We start from the raw sequence: 24,184 nt of genomic DNA, 5'->3' as shown, positions 1-24,184 counted from the left end.
GAAGAAGAAGAAAAGGAGATACCATGCTGGAAATGGGAAGGTTTGGTAACAGCCAACATTATGGGGCTTCTTGTAGCAAGAAACCACAGGATTCCTCTCTGGGAAACTGGCTAAGGGGGAAAAACAAGTACCAAAAAATGGGAGTGAGCAGTGGGGTCTCCCCAACATAAAGGTCATGTTCCTGCACAAATAACCCACAGAAGAATCCATCATTCAGGAAGCTCCATCTACACAGAGCTTCCACTCAGCTATTCGTTATGTAAGAATGGATAGCCAAGGATTATCAGACATTTGAAGGAAACCTGTAACAAGGAAGATAGAGACACTCTACCCCAAGACAAAACACAGAAAAAGGAATTCAGAGGAACCAGAGATAAGGGAATCAGCGAAAGAAATCATCAAAAATTATAATCAGTATTCATGAAGCTATGAGATCACATCAGGGAACAAGAGACCACATCAGGGAGAATGGCATGCCACAAAGAAAATAGGATATTCAGACAGTAAGATGTACCTTTTGCCTGACCAGGTGGTGGCACAGTGGATAGAGCCTCAGCCCCCATGGGGTGCTGAGGACCTAGTTTTGAAATCCCGAGGTCGCTGGCTTGAGCACAGTATGACCCCATTGTCACTTTCTTGAGCCCAAAGGTCACAGAATTGAAGCCCAAGGTCACTGGCTTGAGCAAGGGGTCACTGGCTCAGCTGAAGACCCTCTCCCCATCAATGCACGTATGAGAAAGCAATCAATGAACAACTAAGGTGTTGCAACTATGAGTTGATGCTTTTCACCTCTCTGTCTGTCTGTCCCTATCTGTCCCTCTCAATAAATAAATAAATAAAATCTTTTGTCTGACCTGTGGTGATGCAGTGGATAAAACATCAACCTGGAATGCTGAGGTAACCAGTTCTTTTTTAGTTTGCCTGGTCAAGGCACAAACAAGAAACAACTATGAGTTGATGCTTCCCACTCCTCCCTCTGCCTTTCTCTCTCTAGCTTGTCTTTAAGATCAATAAATAAAATCTTTAAAAAACAAACACTGACCTGTGGTGGCACAGTGGATCAAGGGTCTACCTGGAATGCTGAGGTTGCGGGTTCGAAGCCCTGAGCTTGCCCGGTCGGGGCACATATGGGTGTTGATGCTTCCTGCTCCTCCCCCCTTCTCTGTCTCTCTCTGTCTCTCTTCTCTAAAATGAATAAATAAATAAAAATAATTTAAAACAAACAAACAGTAACTTTTGGGCTCTGGCTGGTGGCACAGTGGATAGAGTGTCCTCCCAGAGTGCCGAGGTCTCTAGCTCAGCTGGGGAGGTGCTGATTTGAGCCCTAGTCAGGACATGATGCATCTCTCTCTGTCTCTCTTTCTCTCTGTCTCTCTCTTCCTTTCTGTCAAAAAAATAAAAAGTAACTTTTGGAAGTTAAAATATCTCAAGTAGAAATGAAAAGTTCAATAGAAGAGTTAGAAAATAAAGTTATAGAAATCTCCCAGAGTCTACGGCCATACCACCCTGAACGCGCCCAATCTCGTCTGATCTCGGAAGCTAAGCAGGGTCGGGCCTGGTTAGTACGTGGAAGGGAGAAATCTCCCAGAAACAGTAAAAAGGTGGGCCAAGTCACCTTCACTTTCTCCTTAATTTTTGCAATAGCTACTAAGTGTTCTGCTTCTACCCTGGACCCCTACAAATAACAACTGAGCTGTGGTGATTCTGTAAAATGTCAATCAGATCATATCAGTCCCTTGTTCCAAACCTCCAGTGGCTTTCCCTATTAATCACCTACCACCATCTCACCTTTTTTTTTTTTAACTATATATTATTGATTTTACAGAGAGAAGAGTTGGGGGGAGTGAGAAGTATCAACTCATAGTTGCTGCATTTTAATTGTTCATTGCTTGCTTGTTGTATGTGCCTTGACTGGGCAAGCCCAGGGGTTTGAACCAGCGACCTCAGCACTCTAGGTTGACTCTCTATCCACTGCGCCACCCCAGGCCTGGCCGTCTCACCTTTTTTTTTTTTTTTGTATTTTTTTTTTTTTTTGTATTTTTCTGAAGTTCGAAACTGAGAGACAGTCAGACAGACTCCCACATGTGCCTGACCGGGATCCACCCGGCATGCCCACCAGGGGGCGATGCTCTGCCCATCTGAGGTGTTGCTCTGTTGTGACCAGAGCCATTCTAGTACCTGAGGCAGAGGCCATGGAGCCATCCTCAGTGCCCGGGCCAACTTTGCTCCAATGGAGCCTTGGCTGCGGGAGGGGAAGAGAGAGACAGAGAGGAAGGAGAGGGGGAGGGGTGGAGAAGCAGATGGGCGCTTCTCCTGTGTGCCCTGGCCAGGAATCGAACCCGGACTCCTGCATGCCAGGCCGACACTCTACCACTGAGCCAACTGGCCAGGGCCGTCTCATCTTTTTTTTTATTATTATTTTTTTTTATTATTTTCTTTTTTACAGGGACAGAGAGAGAGTCAGATAGAGAGATAGATAGGGACAGACAGATAGGAACGGAGAGAGATGAGAAGCATCAGTCATCAGTTTTTCGTTGAGACACCGTAGTTGTTCATTGATTGCTTTCTCACATGTGCCATGACCGCGGGCCTTCAGCAGACTGAGTAACCCTCCGCTTAAGCCAATGGCCTTGGGTCCATGCTAGTGAGCTTTTTGCTCAAGCCAGATGAGCCCACGCTCAAGATGGCAACCCAGGGGTCTCGAACCTGGGTCCTTCCGCATCCCAGTCCGACGCTCTATCCACTGCGCCACCGCCTGGTCAGGCCATCTCATCTTTTAAGACCTCGTTTTCCTCTCTGCCCCCTACTTCCCACCTCTCTGGACACACTGATCTCTCAGCTTTACCTTCTTCCCATGGGCCTGTTTCTACATCAGCCTGCCCCACTTAGCAACTTAACTATATGCTGTTCTTTCTACATGTCATTTTTTCCTAGGTATCCACACCATTGCTCTTCATCTTCTGGTCTTTATTGAAATGTCAGTTCCTCAGTAAGATCTTCCCTGATCATTTTAATTAACATCTGTAGGCCCTGGCCGGTTGGCTCAGTGGTAGAGCATCGGCCTGGCGTGCAGGAGTCCCGGGTTTGATTCCTGGCCAGGGCACACAGGAGAAGCACCCATCTGCTTCTCCACCCCTCCCCCTATCCTTCCTCTCTGTCTCTCTCTTCCCCTCCTGCAGCCAAGGCTCCATTGGAGCAAAGTTGGCCCGGGCGCTGAGGATGACTCTGTGGCCTCTGCCTCGGGCGCTAGGATGGCTCTGGTTTCAGCAGAGCGACGCCCCAGATGGGCAGAGCATCGCCCCCTGGTGGGCATGCCGGGTGGATCCTGGTCAGGCGCATGTGGGAGTCTGACTGCCTCCCCATTTCCAACTTCAGAAAAATACAAAAAAACAAAAACAAAAAAAACCTACACCTGTAGTTCTGCAGTCTGAACTCCCTAGACTCTCTAATTTTATTTTTCTCCATAGTACTTTTCACTTTCTAAAATGTAAAATAAACTCCATGAGAGCAGGGATTTTTCTCAGTTTTGTTCTCGTCTATATCCTCAGAACCTAGAATAATGAATGGCACTTAGTAGGCACTATAAGGATTTGTTGAATGTATGAGAAGGAAAATGGAAAATAAGACATAAGAAAATGTGAAGATCAATCCAATATCTGAATAGTAGGATTTCCAAAAAGAACAGGGGAAAATGGAAGGAAGAGCTTACTAAAGAAATAATGTATAGCCTGACCTATGGTGGCGCAGTGGATAAAGGGTCGACCTGGAAATGCTGAGGTCGCCAGTTCGAAACCCTGGGCTTGCCTGGTCAAGGCACATATGGGAGTTGATGCTTCCAGCTCCTCCCCCCTTCTCTCTCTCTGTCTCTCTCTCCTCTCTTTCCCTCTCTGTCTCTCTCTCTCCCTCTCTCTCTCCACTCTAAAAATGAATAAATAAATAAAAAAAAGAAATAATGTATAAACCTTTTGTAGTACTAAAGGCCTGAGTTTCCAAATTGAGAGGCTCTAGCACTAGCACAATGAATTAAAAATTACTTGCTGCCAGGTACAGTACTGAAATTTCAGGACACATGGGTCAAAGACAAACTCCTGTAGGTTTCCAAAGAGGAAAAATAGGTCACAAATAAAGGACTGGGAATTAGAACAATGTTGAACTTTTCTAAAACAGAGGGGAGGAAAATGAGGAGGAATGTCCTGAAAATTCTAAGAGGGGAATGTTTTCCAACATGGAAATCTATAACCAGTCAGCCATTCATCAACTGTGAAAGAGAAAAATGATATTTTTGACCTGCAAGCACTCCAAAAAAATTTGCCCCATGTATTCTTTCCCTGGAAGCCACTAGAGGATGTCCTGCAGCAGAACAAAGGAGTAAGACAAGAAAAAGGGAGACCTGAGATCCAGAAAGCGGAGATACAACCTGACAAAAAGGCAAAGAGAATTCCCAGAGTGAAAGTATGGAGACATCGCAGGATAACAGCTGTGCAGCAGACCTAAAAAAACACCCAGTCAGGATGAGAACAGGAGGACACCGGAGGACGGAGCCACAGGAAGGCTTTGGCAAGACAAAAAGAAATCTGATGGAATATCTAGTGGGTTTGGAAGAAAGATTTATGCTTCTCTAAAATGTATGAGTGTGTGTGTGGTGGGGGGAATCCAGTGATAAGAATATAGAAAACTGGCCTGGGCCTGACCTGTGGTGGCACAGTGGATAAAGCGTTGACCTGGAAATGCTGAGGTTGCCGGTTCGAAACCCTGGGCTTGCCTGGTCAAGGCACATATGGGAGTTCATGCGTCCAGCTCCTCCCCCCTTCTCTCTCTCTGTCTCTCCTCTCTCTCTGTCTCTCCCTCTCCTGTCTAAAATGAATAAATTAAAAAAAAGAAAAGAAAACTGGCCTGACCAGGCGGTGGCACAGTGGATGGAGCATCAGACTGGGATGCGGAGGACCCAGGTTCAAGACCCCGAGGTCTCCAGCTTGAGCGCGGGCTCATCTGGCTTGAGCGCGGGCTCATCTGGCTTGAGCAAAAAGCTTGCCAGCTTGTGTTCAGGGTCGCTGGCTCAAGCAAGAGATTACCTGGTCTGCTGAAGCCCCCAGTCAAGGCACATATGAGAAAAAAATCAATGAACAACTAAGGTGTCGCAACGAGAAACTGATGATTAATGCTTCTCATCTCTCTCCGTTCCTGTCTGTCTGTCCCTATCTATCCCTCTCTGACTCTCTGTTCTTGTAAAAATAAATAAATTAATTTTAAAAAAATTAAAAAAAAGAATATAGAAAACTGAGCAAATGAAAAGTAAAGGACATTATGTCATGAGGAAAAACTATACAAAAAATGTTATCATAGTAAGCCTACTATATAACATGGTTTAATTGTGAATAATATTTATAATCATAATAATATAAAGTCTAAATATTGACCTAATAGAAATGTTTGATAAAAGTATATTGTGAGGGTGTGGGAAAGAGAGGATAATTTGAGAGATTCAAATCTTCTTACATAATAGGAAGTCAGTAGATAATATCTACAGTTAAAAAATATATCAAGAAATATTAGTATGGTCCTGGCCGGTTAGCTCAGTTGGTTAAAGTGTTGTCTTGAAAGATTGTGGGTTTGATCCCCAGTCAGGGCACATACAGGAAGCAACCAATGAATGTACAACTAAATGGAATGACAAATGAATGCTTCTCTCTCTCTCTTTCCCCCTTTCTCTCTCTGTCTCAGAGCAATCAGTTAAAAAGATAAAAAAGAAAGTAAGAGCATATTATTTAGAAATAAGAAATAACTGGAAATAAGCATGGTAAAAATAAGAAAGAGCTAAAAAAGTTGAAAGTGGTTGCTCCAAATAACAAGAATCGGTGTTGTGAAGAACTAAGGAAAGAATATAGAATTGCCGTTTTTCTTCCAGACATTCCCATACCTCACCCTCACCAAGATCAGACATTCGGCAGCCAAATGGCAAGAGTGGGACTGACTCTGTGAACTTCCAACCTGCAAAAGTGTCGGATCAGTAAGCATGGATGAGGCTGTCTATCTTTTCCTCTACCCTTTTAAATTCTTGACTAGGACCCGTAACAAAAGGCTGATTAACAAAAGAAAAGCATACCAATTGCCTGACCAGGCAGTGGCACAGTGAATAGAGCATCGGGTTGGGACACTAGAGGACCCAAGTTCAAAACCTCAAGGTCTTTGGCTAGAGAGCGGATTCAACAGCTTGATCATGGGGTCACTGACTTGAGCATAGGGTCATAGATGTGACCCCATGGACCGTGGCTTGAGCCCAAAGTTGCTGGCTTGAAGCTCAAGGTCGCCGGCTTGAGTTCAAGGTCACTGGCTTGAGCAAGGGGTCATTCGCTCTGCTGGAGCCCCTTGGTCAAGGCACATATGAGAAAGCAATCAATGAACAACTAAGGTGCCGCAACAAAGAATTGATGATTCTCATCTCTCTCATTTTCTGTCTGTCTCTCTTGCTAAAAAAAAAAAAAAAAAAAGCATACCAATTTGCTTAATATAACTTTTAAGTGATATTGGTGCCTTCATAAGGAAATGAAGACCTGAAGAAATGGTTAAACCTGAATGGTTTTATGTTAGGTTTATGTCATGCTGCCATATATGGACGTAACATGTTCTGAACCTCATAAGCTGGAACCTGCACGTTTTAGAAGGCACAAATGATAGTTAAAAAAAAAAATGGTTGGAGCTTGACCAGGTGGTGGCTCAGTGGATAGAGCGTCAGACTGGGATGTGGAAGACCCAGGTTCGAGACCCCGAGGTTGCCAGTTTGAGCGTGGGCTCATCTGGTTTGAGCAAAGCTCACCAGCTTGGACCCAAGGTTGCTGGCTCGAGCAAGGGGTTACTCGTTCTGCTGAAGGCCCACGGTCAAGGCACATATGAGAAAGTGCCTTGAACAACTAAGGTGTCGCAACGAAAAACTGATGATTGATGCTTCTCATCTCTCTCCGTTCCTGCCTGTCTATCCCTCTCTCTGACTCTCTGTCTCTGTAAAAAAAGAAAAAAAAAATGGTTGGAGGTAGGGAAGTAACTTGCTTATCAATAAAATTAGACTTTTGCTCCTTTCTCATCATAAAGAGAGGCAGTTAAGATGGTGAAACCAAGAGCTGTCTCTGTCTCCTGGGGAGTCTGGGGTACAATGCAGAGGAGAACAGGCCCCTGGTGGCTATATGAGGGGCTGTCCCTGGGCTCCTCCTATGTCCCCTCCCTGTATTCCATCAGAGAAAGGTAAGAACACCTCATATGTTCATCTCAAACTGTCTCTGATAATCCCAATAATACTATGAAATAGCTGTCACTGTTATCACAACCATTTTGTTGAAGAGGACAGGGAGTCTCATGCTGGTAGAGTCACTTGGCCAAGGTCACACAGATAGCAAGTGAAGAGCTGGAACCAGAACTCTGTATCCTTCCCATCTCATCACTGCCTCTCTCTTTTTTTTTTTTTTTTTCATTTTTCTGAAGCTGGAAACAGGGAGAGACAGTCAGACAGACTCCCGCATGTGCCCGACCGGGATCCACCCGGCACGCCCACCATGGGGCGATGCTCTGCCCACCAGGGGGCGATGCTCTGCCCATCCTGGGTGTCGCCATGTTGCGACCAGAGCCACTCTAGTGCCTGAGGCAGAGGCCACAGAGCCATCCCCAGCGCCCGGGCCATCTTTGCTCCAATGGAGCCTTGGCTGCGGGAGGGGAAGAGAGAGACAGAGAGGAAGGTGCGGCAGAGGGGTGGAGAAGCAAATGGGTGCTTCTCCTGTGTGCCCTGGCCAGGAATCGAACCCGGGTCCTCCGCACGCTAGGCCGACGCTCTACCGCTGAGCCAACCGGCCAGGGCCATCACTGCCTCTCTTAAACTAATAATAGTGACATTTATTGAACATTTTGGTATTGCAGTCTGTGGGTGTCATTTAATTTAATCTGAAAATAATCCAAATAGCTGGTAGCTAAATTGTCCGCTCAGAGAGGTCAAATAAATTGTTCATGTTCATGTTCTAATAAGATTCAAATGTGGCCTGTCTGTACCTGTTCAGGAACATAAGTGAGTGAATTGGGATGGAATTTAAGTTGTGGGAGGACAAGAGCCTATGATATTCAGGATGCGCAAAGGCATTAAAATGCAATTCAGAAGAAAAAGAAAACCTTGTTGGCCATAAGACTCCCTGTAGTAGGTGGCCAATATGCTAGACCAGCTTCCTGGAGTGAATTCTTCAGCATATTCATCCCTTTCTTCATCAAATATTGATCATGTCCCTAGCCTGAAGCAGCCTGGCTCTAAGTGCTGGAGACACTGAGGTGAGCATGACAGGAAAGGTCCTTCACTGAGTGGGGTTGGAGGACAACAGGCAATACATAGTAAGCAAATGAGATTATTTCAGGTATGGCCAGGTGCTGGGAAGATGATGTGATAGAGAGGAACTGGGTGAGGCTTCTTTAAATTCAGAAACAATCAGGTGACACCTCTAAAAGAGGTGACATTTGAGCTATAAGCCGGGTGCCCGGTGTTATAAAGTGGGGCAGCCGGTTCTAGGCAGAGGCACAAGCCTGTTGCACAGGGCTCTGTACTCAGAACTGTATGCTTGTTTTAATGCTCTCTCTCTCTCTCTCTCTCTCTCTCTTCTTTTTCATACTTTTCTAAGCACTCATTATCATATATAAAGTTTAAGACTATTGCAACCAATTAAAACAACAAAAAAGTGTTTTGAGCTGAGAATGATTAGGAGAGTGGATTGAAAGGAGGAGCATTTCAGCAGATGGTATAGAAAGAGCAAAGATTAAGCAGGTAAGAAACAACACTGGACCGGCAACTGGAATTTGGTGGGGATTGCCTAGCACTGATGGGGCCCAGAGGAAGAGGGGACAGGCAGAGGGTTGGAGTGGAGGTTGTTTATGATACTCTATTTCGGGCATTGGGGACTAAAAGGAGGTCCAACTTGAAGCAGTTACGTTCTTTTGTGCCGGGTTAGGACCTGGGCCAACACTGAAGTGCACGCACAACTCCCAGGGCTGCAATGAGAATGTGTGTGTGCTGCCACCTACCATTGTGCCAAGGTAATGCAGTTGAAAACAGCTGAAAGTGCTGTATAAAGTACTTTTTAAAATCTCTAACAATATCACAGATTTTTGACAAAACGGTTATGAATTTCTAGGGCAAAGCCTAAGGAAAAGTAGGTCCCAGAAAGGCATTGGAAGAGAGAGCAGAAGAAATGGCCCAGAAGGCAGAAAAGAGGAGAAAAAGAGAGAAATGGGGTTGAGAGACATGGCGGAAACATGGAAAAGGCCTAACATAGTTTATTCAGAGTTCTAAAGGAAAAACAAGAGAATGTGACAAGGGTAATATTTGAAAAATAATGGCTGATTGGCGGGAGCAGCCGGGCGGCGACAGGGGCCCTTAGGGGAGCTGGAGTTGCAGATTGAAACTGATCAAGATGACAACCTCCCAAAAGCATCGCGACTTCGTGGCAGAGCCCATGGGAGAAAAGCCCGTGGGGAGCCTGGCAGGCATTGGTGACGTCCTGGGCAAGAAGCCGGAGGAAAGGGGCTTTGACAAGGCCTACGTGGTCCTTGGCCAGTTTCTGGTGCTAAAGAAAGACGAAGACCTCTTCCGGGAATGGCTAAAGGACACATGTGGCGCCAATGCCAAGCAGTCTGGGACTCCGAGAGTGGTGTGACGCCTTCTTGTGATGTTCTCTGGGGAGCCCCCAGTTCCTAACCCCAGCCTTGAGTCTCCAGAGTGTGCAGCGGAGTGGGGGCTCCTCCCTTGTCCTCTACGAAGGAAACAACTGCTGTCTACTCACCTCCAGTGTCCTCAGGGTCTTTGGGGGAGTTCTCTCCCCTCACCATTGCAACTTTTTTGGAATTCTTGTTCTTGCATGCATCTCCCTTCTTCCCCTCCCAGTTTCAGATCGATAATTACCAGCTTATATGAGTGAATTCGTAGCCATTTCCCTCACCCTCATCTTCACCTCTGGTCTGTTTTTGCCATTTGGCTTTTCTTTTGGCAAAACAGTCACTGTCCACATAAAGTTTTCTAAATCAATAAAGTCAGTGGCCTTCAAGATTGAGCTTTGTGGGTTGAAAAGCAGGTGGGCTGGTAGTCACTCCTTCCCCAGGAGCTGATCATGTCTGTCGCTCTCCTTAAAAAAAAAAAGAAAGAAAAATAATGGCTGAGAATTTTCCAGTACTGATGAGGCAGGTGTCAGTCCATAAGTTCCAGAAGCCCAAAGAATCCCAAACAAGATAAATGAAATAAAATCCACAGATCGGTACATCACAGTGGAACTTTAGAATGCCAAATATAGAAAGAAAATCTTAAAAGCCTTCTCAACACTAATTATAGGAACCAGGAGACAGTGGAAAGATATCTTGAACATGCTGAAAGAAAATTACTTCTGACCTAGGAGTAAATTTTGAAAAATCTAAAAACAAAAAGTTTGCCGTTAGCAGTACCTCATTGAAGGAAATTCTAAAGGTGCAATTCAGGCAGAAAGAAAGTGATTTTTCTTTAAAAAGAAAGTGATCTTTTATCAGATTAAAGGTCTGAGGTGCAAGAGAGACTGAAACTGGTACACAGATGTGCACAGAAGCTTTATTTATAATAGCCAAAAAGTGGAAGTAACTCAAATGTCCAATAACAGATGAATAGATAAGCAAAATGTGGTACAATACAATGCAGTATTGTTCAGCCATAAAAAGGGATGAAGTACTGATACATGCTATGGATGACATGTATAGATGACATGTATGAACCTTGACAACATTATGTTAAATGAAAGAAGCCAAACACAAAAAGCCACATATTGTATAATTCCATTTATACAAAATGTCCAGAATAGGCAAATCCATAGACAGAAGGTAGATTAGTGGTTGGCAGAGACTAGGAAGAGAAAGAAATGGGAGTGACTACTAATGATTCAAAGGACTTCTTTTGACCTGTGGTGGCACAGTGGATAAAGCAACGGCATCAACCTGGAATGCTAAGATGGCCGGTTTGAAACCCTGGGTTTGTCTGGTCAAGGCACACATGGAAGTTGAGGCTTCCTGCTCCTTCCTGCCTCTTCTCTCTCTCTCTCTCTCTCTCTCTCTCTCTCTCTTCTCTCTCTCCCCTCTAAAATAAATAAATAAAATATAATATTTTTTCTAATTCTTTTTTTGTGGCAGAGACAGAGAGAGAGAGACAGAGAGAGGGACATATAGGGACAGACAGACAGAAAGGGAGAAAGATGAGAAGCATCAATTCTTTGTTGTGGCTCCTTAGTTGTTGATTGATAGCTTTCTCATTCGTGCCTTGACCAAGAGCATAGCTACAGCAGACCAAGCAACACCTTGCTCAAGCCAGCATCCTTGGGTTCAAGCTGGTGAGTTGTGCTCAAACCAGATGAGCCTGCGATTAAGCTGGCAATTTCTGGTTTCAAACCTGGGCTCTGCATCTTAGTCTGATGCTCTATCTGCCGCCACCTGGTCAGGTCAAAAAAAAAAAAAAAAGGATTTCTTTTAGGGGTTGATAAAAATTTTATGGAATTAGATAGTGGTGATGGTTGAACAACCCTGTCCCACCTTGTGAATATACTAAAGACCATTGAATTGTACACTTAAAATGATAAGGTTATCAATAAAAATAAAAACAAGTTTAAGAAGTAGTGAAGAATCAAAATATGTATGTAAATCTAAGCAAGCATTGACCATATAAACAATAATAATGATGTCCAGTGAGTTTAAAAAAAAGAGAGAGAGCCCTGGCTGGTTGGCTCAGTGGTAGAGTGTCGGCCTGGTGTGCAGGAGTCCTGGGTTCGATTCCCAGCCAGGGCACACAGGAGAAGCGCCCATCTGCTTCTCCACCCCTCCCCCTCTCCTTCCTCTCTGTTTCTCTCTTCCCCTCCTGCAGCCAAGGCTCCATTGGAGCAAAGTTGGCCTGGGCGCTGAGGATGGCTCTGTGGCCTCTGCATCAGACGCTAGAATAGCTCTGGTTGCAACAGAGCGATGCCCCAGGTGGGCAGAGCATCGCCCCCTGGTGGGCGTGCAGGTGGATCCCAGTTGGGCACATGCGGGAGTCTGTCTGACTGCCTCCGCATTTCCAACTTCAGAAAAATACAAAAAAAAAAGAGAGAGAATTAATTAAATTGTATACCATAAGTGATAAATGAAGGTAAAGTCTTCTATGGTTCAGGAAAAAGGTAATTACAGGCATTGATTAACTTAAGACTTTAATGCACGTTGTAGTTTTTAGGATACAGGCTAAAACAATATGCCCTGTATATAAATATAGGATATAATTTGTAGGGAAATCATTAAAATAGAAACCAAGACATGGAAATGGCAGTAAGTTCAAATCTACTCACAATAACACTGGACTGTCTGGAACTGGTGTTGCTATATAAAGAAGACAGCCTGGCCTGTGGTGGCGCAGTAGATAAAGTGTCGGCCTAGAACACTTGGGGACGCGGGTTCGAAACCCTGGGCTTGCCTGGTCAAGGCACATATGGGAGTTGATGCTTCCTGCCCCTTCTCTCTCTCTCTCTCTCTCTCTCTCTCTCTCTCTCTCTCTCTCTCCTCTCTAAAATGAATAAATAAGTAAAAAAAAAAAAAAAAAAGAAGACAGAGATTATAGTAATCACACAAGAAGGACCTTAAGGGTTACTTGATTCACCACCCCCCTTTTCACATATCCATTTATCATCTATCAGAAATGTGTTGGCTCCTCCTACGTGCCAGGCAAAATACTAAGTGCCTGGGCGACAGTGGCACATAGTCTTTGCTTTTGTGGAACTATATGTCCAAGAGAGGGTGCTGGCTACGTGAACCAGAGCCCAGCCACACAGGGACAGGTCGGTCAGACTCAGTAGCTCACCACTGACACTAAGGGCAGTGAAGTCATTGACGTTTTCAGGAATGGATAACACGATGATTCCAGCTGCTGTGCAAAATGGATTGAAAGGAGACATGAGTGGGACTCCAGCAATATCACGGAAAGTCAGTGAGGAGTGGTGGGCAGATGTGAGAGGGAATAAATGGAGAGGATTGGATGCAGAGAGGTGAGAGAAGAAAGGAGTTTAGGAAACTGAGAGGCAGAGGTCTAGGCATTTGCCAAGATCCTCGGCGAGCTTGTGCCTTAGCCAAGGCTGAGATCAATCCAGGGTCTTTTCACCACAATGAGATGTGCTGACTCCTGAGTAGAAATACAGACAGATAAGAAGCAGATGGTCTGAAGCCAGATGGACCAGGTTTGTTTTTATTTTTTAAAATAATTTTTTATTGATTAATTTTAGAGAGACAGAGAGAGGAAGGGAGGGGGAGGAAGCATTCCTTTTATTATTCCACTTAGTTGTGCATTCACTGGTTGCTTCTTATATGTGCCCAGAATGGGGACTGAACCTGCAATCTTGGTGTTTTGAGCAAACCGGCCAGAAGAGGAGGATCACATCTGGCACCCTTGGCATGCAGGTGACAGTTGAACCTACAAAAGGCCAAGTTCTTTAGAGAAAGAGCATGAGGAAAAGATGGAAACCTTGGCACGTACCTGAACTGGTATGTGGAAGTGGAACTAGCAAGAAGCAGAGCAGGAGGCTTCCAGCAGAGCCAATTAAACTGCTGCATGATTCCGGGCTTCTCCTTACCCTCTTTGAGCCTTAGCTTCTGTGGTGAACAGACATTCACCACTTCCTGGTGTTCACAACCTTGTGTGACCCCCTTCCCTTGGTTGTGGGTGGAATCGAACACCTTGCTTCTAACTTTGTAGAATATGGCAAAGGGGGTGGGATATCACTCCCAACTCTAGAGTGAGTTGCTGGCTTAGTGACGCAAGTGGCTATGATGGATGCGATGGTTAGTTTTATGTGTCAACTTGGCAAGGTGTAGTACCCAGTTAAACAATCATACCCTTATCTAGGTATTGCTGTGGAGGTATTTTGTAGATGTGGTTAATATGTACAATCAGTTGACTTTAAGTAAAGATTATTTTTGGTAATGTGGGTGGAATTCATACTTGCCAACCCCACAATCATGTAAGCCAATTCCTTGGAATCAATATCTTTACACATATACCCTCCTACTGGTGCTTTTTCTCCAGAGGACCCTGACTGATAGATACATGGTGAAAACCCTGGTGGAAAAGAACTGCCATTAGACAGCAGCCAGCAAGAAGCTGAGACCGCCTGACCTGTGGTGGCACAGTGGATAAAGCGTCAACCTGGAATGCTGAGGTCGCCAGTTCAAAACCCTGGGCTTGCCTGGTCAAGGCACATATGGGAGTTGATGCTTCCTGCTCCTCCCCCTGTTCTCTCTCTCTCTCTCTCTCTCTCTCTAATAAAAATGAATAAATAAAATCTAAAAAAGTAAATAAATAAAAAATTTAAAAAATAAAATAAAATGTGCCCTGGCCAGTTTGCTCAGCGGTAGAGCGTCGGCCTGGCGTGCAGGAGTCCCGGGTTCGATTCCCGGCCAGGGCACACAGGAGAAGCGCCCATCTGCTTCTCCACCCTCCCCCCCTTCCTCTCTGTCTCTCTCATCCCCTCCCGCAGCCGAGGCTCCATTGGAGCAAAAAGATGGCCCGGGTGCTGGGGATGGTTCTGTGGCCTTTGCCCCAGGCGCTAGAGTGGCTCTGGTGGCGACAGAGCGACGCCCCGGATGGGCAGAGCATCGCCCCCTGGTGGGCGTGCCGGGGTGGATCCCGGTTGGGCGCATGCGGGAGTCTGTCTGACTGCCTCCCCGTTTCCAGCTTCGGAAAAGTAAAAAAAATAAATAAATAAAATAAAATGTAATTCCGTGAAAAAAAAAAAAAAGAAGCTGAGACCCTCAGTCCTATACCCTGGAGGAAACAAATTCTGCCAATAAACTAAGTTCAGAAACATTTCTTCTCCAGTCAAACTGCCAGATAAAAACACCTGATTGCCTGACTAGTGGAGGTGCAGTGGATAGAGCAGGGGTCCCCAAACTTTTTTACACAGGGGGCCAGTTCACTGTCCCTCAGACTGTTAGAGGGCCAGACTATAAAAAAAACTATGAACAAATCCCTATGCACACTGCACATATCTTATTTTAAAGTAAAAAAACAAAACGGGAACAAATACAATATTTAAAATAAAGAACAAGTAAATTTAAATCAACAAACTGACCAGTATTTCAATGGGAACTATGCTCCTCTCACTGACCACCAATGAAAGAGGTGCCTCTTCTGGAAGTGCGGCGGGGGCCGGATAAATGGCCTCAGGGGGCCGCATGCGGCCCGCAGGCCGTAGTTTGGGGACCCCTGGGATAGAGCATCAACCTGGGATGCTGAGGTCCCAGGTTTGAAACCTCAAGGTCACCCGCTTGGGTGTGGGATCATCAGCACGATCTCATGGTCGCTGGCTTTAAAGCCCAAGGTTGCTAGCTTGAGTCCAAGGTTGTTGGCTTGAGCAAGGGGTCACTGGCTCGGCTGGAACCCCCTGGTCAGGGCACCTATGAGAAACAAGAAATGAACAACTAAAGTGATGCAACTACGAGTTGATGCTTCTTATCTCTCTCTAAAAAAAAAAAAAAAAAAGAGGAACACATTGATTATAGCCTGTGAGACCTTGAGGACCCACAAAGCCATGCTTGGACTTCTCTTTTCTTCCCCGGTTTTATTGATAAATAATTGACATACATAAATGTATAAGTTTAAGCCATACAGTGTGATGGTTTGATTTACATAGATTGTGAAATGACTGCCACAAGAGTTTCAGCTAACATCCATCTTTTCATATAGATACATTATAAAGTAAAGAAAGAAGAAAAGGGGGGAAAAATGCTCCTTGTAATGAAATGCCTGGCCTTCTAAACCACAGACCCTATGAGCTAATAAATGTTTGTTGTTTTAAGCCATTAAGTTCATGGCCATTTGTTATGTAGCTATAGAAAACAAATATACCTGCCTGACCTGCAGTGGCTCAGTGGATAAAAGTGTTGACCTGGAATGCTGAGGTTGCCGGTTCGAAACCCTGGGCTTGCCTGATCAAGGCATATATGGGAGTTGATACTTCCTGCTCCTCCCCCTCTTCTCTCTCTGAAAGTGAATTTTTTTTAAAAAGTGGTCATCTCATTATAGCCAACAGAGTGTTAAGCACAGTGCCTGGAATATATTTCATGCACATACACACAAAAATCAACAAATGTTAGCTGTGATTTGAAAAAAATGAGCAGTGTTCAGAGAATTAGAAACAGAACTAAAAAGGTCTATATTCATGGAGCACCTGGACACACCATCTCTCACAGAAGGGGAAAATGTCCTGATTATCTCAGAGAAGCAGTAGGTAGTATGGTGTTTGGTACACATACTCCAGAGCCAGAGTGCTCAGTTCAGTCTGGCCCTGCCATCTGTCACCTGTGTCACATTAGGGAGAAGACGTAAACCTCTCTGTGCCTCAGCACCTCATCTATAAAATACTAAAAGAATAGTCCCTGGCACATAGTAAGGATATGTAAGCACTAGCTGCTATTATCATCATCATTATTATCACTATTATTATTATTATTATTATTATTATTATTTGCCTCTAACTCATAGCACTGTAACTCCAAGGGATTATGAGGTAAAATTAATATAGCATACATTTATCTACACCAACTGAGCAAATAAAGATGACACAATAAGCAATTACACTACTGGGACTGCTCATTTTATATGAACTTCCTACGTTTTTGTCAAGGGATTTTGATTGTGTGATCTCCTCAGGACTGTCTGGGGGTGAGGAAGGTCCACATCTGGCACAGAATGTTCCCCGAAGAGGAATTTGTCACCCCTCCGTTAAGCTACAAGCACCACTCCCTTTTACTGCTGCCCCCAAATCCCCAAAACCAGCAGAGGGCGATGTAGCCTAAAAATGCAGCCAACCCTCAGAGCCTTCCTGTGATGAGACCGCTCCTAAGGGAGGAGGGAAGGGTACCTACTAGGGGGAGGGCCTGACTGCAATCAGACCATTTGTCCCAACTACATAGTTTCTTTCTCCACACACTCAGCAAAGTCCTATCACCCACTGCTGCTGCTGCTGCTGGCTGGTTTTCCAAACCTGCCCTGCTCCCTGAGGCCTTTAGTGAAGGCTCCAGGGCTCCAGACCTCCTTTCTTTGAACCCCAGAAGCTTCATTTCAGCAATGAATTATCCCAGCCTTATGCAGCTCTGCTACGTTTTCCAAATTCCATGGCAGCACATCTGTAAACATAGGTCTGGCCCTTTAAGGAGCTTTCTGCCAGCCACCCACAGCCTTTTCCACTTCAGCCCTGTTTAAATTTCTCCAGACTCACTACTCTGCCCAGCTTACTTCACCTCAATCTGCCGCAGAGGCAAAGGACTATTTCTTTCATTCAAACTTTCAGTTAATTATTTGGGGTCAAGTTTAGCATCATACAGAGATGAAGAAGACAAACCAATCTTTATTGAGCACCTCCTGTGAGCCAGCTGTGGTTCTAAGCACTTCACATAATCCCCACAACAATCCTATCTTGCTTTTTAGACCCATTTTATAGATGAGACAGGTGAGGTACAGAGAGGTTAAGGGACATATCTAAGGTCACACAGCTAGCTGTTGAGCTCATATTACAGCTCAAGCAGTCTGGTTCCATCACCTGGGTTTTTTAAAACAAGATGCTATTTGGACTCTCAATGTAGATCTGGGCCTCCATTGCTGATCTCAATACAGACAGTGTTGTCTGATATGGTAACCGCTAGCCACACGACCACTGAGCACAGGACTACACCAAACTGAGTTGTGCTATAAGTGTAAAATACACACTAAATTTCAAAGACTTAATTTGAATATACAATCTTGGGTATATTGGGTTAAATCAAATATATTATTAGAATTAATTTCACCTGTTTCTTTCTACTTTTCAAAATGTGTTGCCCTGACTGGATGGCTCGGTTGGTTAGTGTCGTCTCAAAGCGCAGAGGTTGCTGGTTTGATCCCCAGTTGGGGCAGATACCTGAACAGATTGATGTTCCAGTCTCTCTCTCCTCTCCTCCCTCACTGAAATCAGTAAATTAAAAAAAAAAAATTTTTTTTTAATGTGGCTACTAGAATATTTTAAACAGTGTAAGTGGTTTACCTTCTATTTATGTGGGATGAAGTTCTAGGAGCTCTCAGCCCAGTGGAAAGACAGACAGGATCTCAATTAATTCTAAAGCAAGGGAAAATGTGGTTTGTGTCCTGAGAAGTGAAAACAACGGGGCATAGCGAGCAGGGAAGTTTCACCATGGAGGCAGCTTCAAGTCAGGCTCTCAGAGGTCTGTAAGATTTGGCCCTGGAGAAAAAGGCAATGGGGACAGCAGAAGACAAAGCTGCAAAGAAGAGGGAACGCTCAAGTTAACCAGGGAAGCTGGGCCATCTAGTGCTCTCAAGATAAGTAGAGGGAGTCAGGACAGGTAGACCTCTAAGGGGGAAGGATGCCTGACCTGTGGTGGCGCAGTGGATAAAGTGTCAACCTGGAAACACTGAGGTCACCGGTTCAAAACCCTGGGCTTGCCTGGTCAAGGCACATATGGGAGTTGATGCTTCCTGCTCCTCCTTTCTGTCTGTCTGTCTGTCTGTCTCTCTCTCCTCTCTAAAATGAATAAAAAATAATAATAATAAGGGGGAAGGAGGTGACTCTGACTGTAGGGCAGAAGACTCTTGGCAGGCTAGAACTCCAGGCCCCCAGGGTTGGGAAGGACCTGGAGGGACTGGGGAAACTGCCAGCAAGAGGCTCCAGCAAGGATGGGAAGGGGGCAGGGCAGTGAGTGGCAGGCCCAGCCTCCTCCTTCCTCCACTCCCGTTTCTCCCCCTCCCAAGTCCTGCCCCCTCCCTGCTCCAGGAGGGGAGTGCAGTGAACAAACTCCTCAGAGGAGGCTGGCTGTGGGAGGATGGCTCTTGAGAAGCATTTCCTGCCTTTGGCTCACAACTGCTTCCTGCCCAGAGCTCCAACACTTGACCCCCATTAAATTCCTTCCTCCCAGGGGAGGTAGGTGGCCAGGAGGGCCTCAGGGGCTCTGCAGGTCTAAAGACCCAAGCAGCTGAAGAAGGCAGGATCCCAGCTGTCCAGATACCCAGCCTTCCCAGCCCTTCTGAGGACCTGGAATCCAGGCAGAGCAGTGAAACTCCCATTGGACAGATTTTGGAGGTGAGAGGAGTCCAACCCTGCCTCTCTCCCCTGGGGCAAGGGCCTCACTTCTTTTGGGCCTGTTTACCCCTTTGGGCCCCTCAGCTCTGGGTGGCAACTCACATCCTTTCTTCATTTGGGAGGCACTTTTCTTTCCAAAAGTTGGGGTTTTCTGAAGGGAAAGGGGATGTATGTGCATTCCACAGGAAACAAAGCTAAATGATTCCTTCCCTAGAACCACCTGGGACTGCCATCTGATCTCAGTTTCCTCCCTGGTTCTGATGTGAGGCTCTAAAGATGAGTTTTGAGAGCTCATTGGAGGTTGGTAAAGGGGCCAGATATTTCTCTCTTACTCCTCGAGCCTAAACCATGCCCCCTCCACATTTGCCTGGGTAGTGTGATATCCGTACTGAAAATGGGGAGAACCAAGCTTGTCTCGGCTCAACCATGAACCTCCTGCTCTGCATCTCAGTCACCCTTTTCCTATTCCTTTCATAAATCCTGAAGACCCCTAGGAGATGCCCCACCACCACCATGCCAACCGGGAATCCCCAACTCCACCAAAAAATTTTAAAAGGCTGCACTGGGGAGGGGGTGCAAAGATGACCCCCGGGAAACCTTAGTCCCTTAGCCTTGTGTTGTCCATCGATCACCAGCTGAACCAGTGTTGGATATCTCATCTCACCCCTCACATACCCTTTAACGCTGGGGCAGATCCCGTGAGGATGGGTGCTTCTCTTCCAGGGATGCTGACTCTCCTCCATGGGGAAAGGAAGTCCAGGTGGGTGTAGGGAAGTGTGCATTCCCAGCAGGATATCCCCACGCCCTGTGTGCCTGGGAACCCCCGCTGTCCCTATGCCTTCCCCTAGTGGTGACAGAAAAAGCCTACCAGAGACTTGGACAGAAGGGAGGGGAGGACCTGGGAGGAAACAACTAATGAGGATAAAGGGGGTGGAGATCTTTCCCCTCTCCCTCCCTCACTTGAACCCTTGGATTTGTGGGAGCCTAAAAGGGACCCTGGGATTCTTCATCTACATTTCCATTTTCCAAGCCATACTACCAGTGCCTGGCTGGTGTTGAATCAGGGTACCATGACCCCGGCCCTACTCTAAGTCCCCTTGAGTAAAGGGGGAGCCCAAACTGCAGTGTCAAGGGTCAGGTAGGCCAGGGAGGGAAAAGAAGAGTTGAGTCCTGATTTTATTTGAGACAGAGCCTCCTCCCCTCCCCTCCCTCACCATCCACACCCTCTTCCACCCTGTATCACCAATTCACCCGCTCCTTGTCCTCCCATCTCTAGAGACTTATCTTCCTTCCATCTCTCCCCTCCTACCGATCCAAAGCCAAGTCTGATATTGAGAGAGGGTGGCAAGCGGGAAGACCAGAGGGAAGGGGCAGTATGGGTTGAGGAAGGTGTCTCCAAGCCTAGGCAGCCGCACCCTCACCCCACCACCATCCTTGGTTTGGCCCCTCTTGGTACTTCAGTCTTTGGACAACTCCAAGGAAACCAATATTCTAGTCAGAACCTGGGGGTAGGGCAGTGAGAAGGGGCCTGGAAGGAAGGAGGAGAGAGGAGGGGGAAGGGGAGCCCAGGCCTAGAGGCTGCGTCTGGGAGGTGTGGGCACATGTCCCCCTCAGCCCTGTGGGTTGCAAAGAATTGTTAATTGCAACTAAACGAGGCAGGAGGCCTCGGTGTGGGGGAAGGTGCGGTCTCTCGGCTGTCAGGGGCTACCGCCTCTTTGAGTGCCCAGGGAAGGCCAGGCCAGCCCGCTCTTCTCATGTAAAGCAGCTTTTTGTCCGGGGGAGCCAGGGCTGGGGCCAGGGGCTGGGGAAGGGGCCCAAGCCATTAGCAAGCTTCTTGTTCCCCAGAAAAGGAGAAGGGTGCCGAGAGGCCCCCTCCGAGTGAGGACAGCCCCCCTCCTACTCCACTCTCAAGTTTTTTTATGGTGGGGCTTGATGGGGTGCTTCCCAGCAGGAGGAGGTGGGCCTGGGATCCCAGCACCCCCCTTGCTGGGCTGTGGGAAAAAATCGAGCACAAAGAAGGGGGCTGGCCCAGCTGAGTTGGGAGACAGGGCAGCTCTGATCCACTGATGCCCTGAACTAGGAGTATCCATGGCCAGAGACCTTTGTCCCCAGAGAATGGCCCCAGTGGTCACATGGACCTTACCTGGTCAGCTGGGCCCCCTTTCAGTCTTCCTCATCCACTCTGCTGAACTTCCGAACCTTTTGTACAATGGGGAGTGGGAAGGGTCTTGAGCTTCTAAGTCAGCTTCCTGCCTGAGCCCAGCCATGGAGAGGAAGGGATCAAACCTCAGGAGAAATCCTCTAACATAGCGATAATGCTTCCAGACCGTGGGGCCACATAACCTTTTAAAGACCAGAGTCTTGCCTTCTAATTTTGATGCCCCATTTTATGTTTCTATAAACTTGGACAAGAAATTTCATAACCTATTGAGCCTTAGTTTTCTCATCTATAAAATGGGGGGGGGGGGACAGTGATACCATGCTCTTAAAGTCCTTGTGAAGATTTAAAGAGATGCAAAGAACCCCACATGGCATTCCCTGGCTCTCAATGTGTTCTCTTCCTTCCATCCTGGGAAAATCCATTCTTTTACACACACACACACACACACACACACACACACACACACACACTCATTCACTCACTCACTCCAGGAATAATGACATCTTGGTACTTCACATTCCTATAGCACTTTACAGTTTCCAGAATGCATGCATATCAGCCCTTGACAATATGCTAAGTAGAACAGGTGTGTGTGTGTGTGTGTGTGTGTGTGTGTGTGTGTGTGTGTGAAATAAAAATTCAGAGGGGAAGTCAGATCCTCTGGCTCCTTCCCCAATGCTCATCCCACTCCACTGGGTGGCCTCAGAGATCCCATCTCTCAGATTTTTATTTTTATTTTTTGTATTTTTCTGAAGTTGGAAACGGGGAGGCAGTCAGACAGACTCCCGCACGCGCCCAACCGGGATCCACCTGGTATGCCCACCAGGGGGCGATGCTCCGCCCATCTGGAGCATTGCTCTGTTACAACCAGAGCCATTCTAGTGCCTGAGGCAGAGGCCATGGAGCCACCCTCAGCACCCAGGCCAAACTTGCTCCAATGGAGCCCTGGCTGCGGGAGGGGAAGAGAGAGACAGAGAGGAAGGAGAAGGAGAGGAGTGGAGAAGCAAATGGGCACTTCTCCTGTGTGCCCTGGCTGGGAATTGAACCTGGGACTCCTGCATGCCAGGCCGACGCTCTACCACTGAGCCAACTGGCCAGGGCCCCATCTCTCAGATTAAACAGTGGAATCCAGGGCCTGAGTGAAATCAGCCCTGGCTGTCACCACCCAGACACCACCTAGGGTTTCTCAATTGCTCAGCTTGTCTTGGTGGCCACCTGGGCTTTTCCTCTAAATTGATGCTTTGTGTGAATACTTTAGAACCACTGGGATCCTCCTCATTCTGTTCCATATTGGGGTCCCTGAGAAGTAGAAGGCTGGCTGGAGGGGAGGAAAGGTTGTCCATTCCCCACCCACCCTGGGAACCTCTGAGATGAAACCTCTCCTGGAGGCAGTAGGGAACATAGGTGAAATAGCTGGATAAGTCAGTTTGTTCCCTCCTCCCTTTTCCTATAGCAGTTTGCTAGTTCTTCTAAGAGTGTCTCTCCCCTTCCTACTCCTCTCTGTTTGGGGGGACTTTATGGTTATCTCCTCATCCCAATATGTCGCCCTGGCTGGGTGCCTTGGCCAAGTGGAGAGTGCTGATCCCCCTTCCCACCTCACCAGACACCCAGGGGCTCCTCATCCCAGAGAGCCTTCAGCCAAGGGGCTCTGGCTTTGGGCCAGTGCCTTTCTCACTGCCTGGCTCCCTCCCCACAGGCCCCTAATCCATCTCACCCAGCAGGAAGCCAGTAAGCTGCCTTTTCAGCGGCCTTCCCCAGCCTGCTGTGGGCTCTGTGCCTTTCTATATCACCCTTGGCAGGAGCTATGTTATACAAGCTGGAGAGAGCGGCCCCTGCAAAGAGGTCATCGTGCCTAAGGCAGCTTCCAGCTCCAGCAGCCTCTCCTCCTTGGTCACCTCCCCAGGGTTTCCCTCTTTGATACACTGCTGGGCCATCCGTGGGCACTAACAGCCCTGGCTAACTCAGATCAAAGCCCCAGGCTGGGTCCAGGTGGGGGTGGGGATTACAGGGGACAGTGGGCAGGAGGCCAGGGTCTGGGGAAGTGTGGCAGGCAGGAGGGGGCCCTCTGGCTCTGTGCCTTCCATCCTTTTGGCTGGTCTCTCCAGCTTTCCACTGATTCCAGTCCCTGCCCCCCAACTCCTCAGAGCTCATTCACAGCCCTCTCAGACTCACCGAGCCCTGACTGAGGACCAGAGGGGCCTGGCTCCTGCAGGGGATAGGACATCCTCCCTGGCCCACCACAACTGACCATTTCAGATAGGCAGAGAGAGAAGCCAAGAGGAGAGAGAGGGCTGAGAGGGGGAGGGGACTGGCTGGGTTCTTTCTCTCCTTCTGGATTATATTTGGGTGCCTGCTTGTTATTCCTGGGGTAGGAAATTTACAGCTTTGATTATCCTAGGACAGGCTTGACTTTTATACCACAATCCCATGCTGCCTGCAAGTACACTTTTACTGGTTCTGATTTTTGTCTTAGAAAGTATGGTAAGTTCCTACCAGTCCTTAGCCCTTTTCTCCCCTCCCTCTCTAAGAAAAGAGTACCTCTACCAGGACCCCTTCCCCATAGCCCAGACCCCAGCCCTGCCTCTTAGTCTCTGCTCCAGGAAGCCAGTCTTTTGCTGGCTTGGAGTGGTTAGAGAGTTGGGGGTGCCTCTGGGAGGTCTGTTTGTAGTTCAGATTCTTCTCATTCCAGGCTCAGCAGGCTTTCTCTAAGGGAAGGGCTTGGGATTGGGGGGGGGGGATCCTTGGGGCACCAGCTGCAGGGAAGGAAAGCTTCTTGGAGAGAGGAGGGAAGTGTATTTTCTTCTCCCAATGACTCCCATCCATAAGGTAAGACTTGCCTCTTCCAATTCCATCCTTGGGGTCCCCCCATAAGCTGCCTCAACATTAAGTCCCTTCCTAACAAAAGCAG

The 24,184-nt window shown here is 47.0% G+C and overlaps 1 pseudogene; it reads left to right on the top strand.

Moving 5' to 3' along the window:
• Positions 1 to 9,369: 9,369 nt before the first annotated feature.
• Positions 9,370 to 10,064, top strand: LOC136393679 (barrier-to-autointegration factor pseudogene; annotated as a pseudogene).
• Positions 10,065 to 24,184: the final 14,120 nt, after the last annotated feature.

The sequence above is a fragment of the Saccopteryx leptura genome, chromosome 2 (assembly GCF_036850995.1).
Source record: "Saccopteryx leptura isolate mSacLep1 chromosome 2, mSacLep1_pri_phased_curated, whole genome shotgun sequence".
Lineage (NCBI taxonomy): Eukaryota > Metazoa > Chordata > Mammalia > Chiroptera > Emballonuridae > Saccopteryx > Saccopteryx leptura.
This window is presented reverse-complemented; position numbering and strand designations above follow the sequence as displayed.